Raw genomic sequence first — 2,939 nt, 5'->3', positions numbered from 1 at the left:
CAAAGTGTTGGCAAACAGATTGAAGATTTTTTTGACAGATGTAATCTCTTCGGAACAAAGTGTGTTTGTTCCGGATAGGTTGATTTCAGATAATACGTTGGTGATAGCTGAATTGGCTCACTATATGCACAAATTAAGGCGTGGTAAAGAGGGCTTTATGGCTTTGAAGCTAGATATTAGTAAGGCCTATGATAGGCTAGAGTGGGATTTTCTACAGAAAATATTGATGCGACTTGGTTTTGATCAGAATTGGGTTGATACTATTATGCATTGTCTGTCTATGGTTCGATACTCTTTCATGATCAACGGTGCGGCGAAAGGCTTTGTTATTCCTCATCGAGGTCTTAGGCAAGGGGATCCTATCTCTCCCTATTTATTTTTATTGTGTGCAGAAGGCTTGTCGACCCTTATTTCTAATTCGGTTGACCAAGGACATTGGAGAGGTCTCCAGGTTTGTGATGGAGCTCCTGTTATTAGTCACGTACTCTTCGCTGATGATAGCATGCTGTATTCTTATCATCCAGTGATTGTCAGGTGATTAGAAATATTCTAAATGTGTATGAGGCGGCTTCTGGGCAACAGGTTAATCTACAGAAAAGCAGTGTGGTATTTAGCGGTAGTGTTCCTCCCCAAGAATAGCATTCCTGTGCAGATGTGTTGGCATGGGGATGCAGATAGTGTCAAAGCATGATAAATACCTGAGTATTCCGATTCGGGTGGGACAGTCAAGGAATGATACTTTCGCTTATATAAAGGATAATTTGTCTAAAAAGATTACTGGTTGGAGGTCAAAACTAATGAGTGTAGCAGGTCGGGAGATTCTGATCAAGGTGGTGGCTCAAGCTATGCCCATTTACACGATGAACAATTATTTGCTTCCTCAAAATTTGGTGCAAGATCTTTATCAATTTTGGTGGGGCGGGACAGATGTGAAGAAAGGTATTCATTGGCGGGCTTGGGATTCTTTATGTCGGCCAAAGAGTGAGGGAGGTATGGGGTTTCGTCATCTTTTTGCCTTTAATCTAGCTATGTTAGCTAAACATGGGTGGAGGTTACTTCAAAATCCGACGTCCTTGCCGGGCAGATTGTTGAAGGCTATATATTTCCCTCACAGTAACTTTTGGGAAGCCGAATTAGGTACTTCTCCTTCTTATGCTTGGCGAAGCATTATTGATGGGAGGGATGTGTTGAGACAGGGTGTTTGTCGGCAAATTGGAGATGGCCAACGTACCAACATCTGGTATGACCCTTGGTTGAAAGGGGAGGTGTTGATACAATTTCGGTCTCCTAATTATAATAAGGTTTCAGATCTTCTTTTAAGCCCAGGAGTGTGGAATGTTGGTGTTTTGTAGGAGCTCTTTCCTGCCTCTATTGTCAATAAGATTCTGGCGCTTCCAATTAGTTCAAGAGAGCATCAGGATAGATGGATTTAGAGTGAAGATAAACTGGGTAAGTTTTCTGTTAAAACCGCTTACCATTTAGCTAGAAAACGGGTTCTGGACCATGAGAATGTTCTGAATCCAAGCTCTTTACTATGGAATAAGATTTGGAAGCTAAGGTTCCTGGTAAAGTCAAGGTGTGTGATTGGAAAGCTGCCTCTAATATTCTTCCCACAAGGAGTAGGCTTAGTGAACGGGGTGTGGATATTGACACCCAATGCCCTTTCTGTGAGGAGGAGGTGGAGTCACCTATTCATGCTCTAAGAGATTGTTCCCATGCAACTGAGTGCCTTCAATTAGCACAAGTTCCATTGCTGCCGCATACTACCTCAGTATATGACTGGTTAGTCTCTGCTCTATCTGTTCCTACTATATTTCCAGTTTTGCTTATGATTCTATGGGCAATAAGGGGTAATAGAATCAGAAGGTTTGGGAGAGTGAGGTTAAACAAGCCTCTGAGATAGTATCGTTGGCTTTGGGTTGGTGGGAGGACTTTAAAAAGGCTAGAAGTTCTGTACTAGAGCCAAGGATTGTTTTTCGGTCTAGATGATCAAAACCCTCAATTGGTTTTCTAAAGCTTAATATTGATGCTGCCTTCAATCCAAATACTGGAAGAGTAGGGTTGGGAGGAGTTTTCCGTGATCATGAAGGTTATTGTCTAGGAGCTTTCACCAAGTTCATTGTGTCTGCCAGCTCTCCTCAACATAGTGAGCTCCTTGCAGTTCTTAAAGGTGTTGGATGGGCGCAAGTACATCATCTGCTGCCACTGGTTGTGGAAACAGATTGTCAAGTCCTAGTGAAGGCTGTTCAATCAAATTCGATGGATTACTCTAGTATTGGCTTTCTTCTATCTGATTTGCGAGAGAGTCTTCGCCTTGCTTCTAATGCTAGGTTGATTTTTGTTAAAAGAGAAGCTAATTCAGTAGCTCATGCTCTAGGTCAGGTTGCTCTATTTGCTCAGATGAACACAGGTATTTCTATTGTAATTCCTCCGCATGTGGAGGAACTTATTTTTTCTGATTGTAATGATCTCTGATCAATGAAAGAAATTTCATTCTACCTAAAAAAAAAAAAAAACTTGATTGGGATTTTGGTTTCCAGATTTTAAAGTATGAATTTTATTTTTTAATTTGATTTGTTATAAAATTAGGTAATGTCACGTCACTTGTCATCTTAATTAGTTATTTGTTAACATCATATTTAGAATTGATCTAGACCGTTCATTGTTTTCAAATCTAATGGCTAATAAATAGTATCAAAATTAGTGTCAAATTTGATGTCTCTTGAACCGGATATATATATATATATATACAGCCCTTCTCGGCTGCGGACGTCCGCACCAATGGTTTTGGTGCGGATTTCTATTTTTGTACCACTTTTCGATTGAATTTCCTCATCTCCACCGTCTAGTATCCAGATAATATTGTGTAGATCATCTCTGCAAAATTTCAGCCAATTTGGTGATCGTTAAGACCCTCAAAATTGTGTTTTTCTAGTATA

The sequence above is a fragment of the Fragaria vesca genome, linkage group LG2 (genome assembly GCF_000184155.1).
Source record: "Fragaria vesca subsp. vesca linkage group LG2, FraVesHawaii_1.0, whole genome shotgun sequence".
Lineage (NCBI taxonomy): Eukaryota > Viridiplantae > Streptophyta > Magnoliopsida > Rosales > Rosaceae > Fragaria > Fragaria vesca.
The sequence above is the reverse complement of the archived record's forward strand: the minus strand, read 5'-3'. Positions refer to the sequence as shown.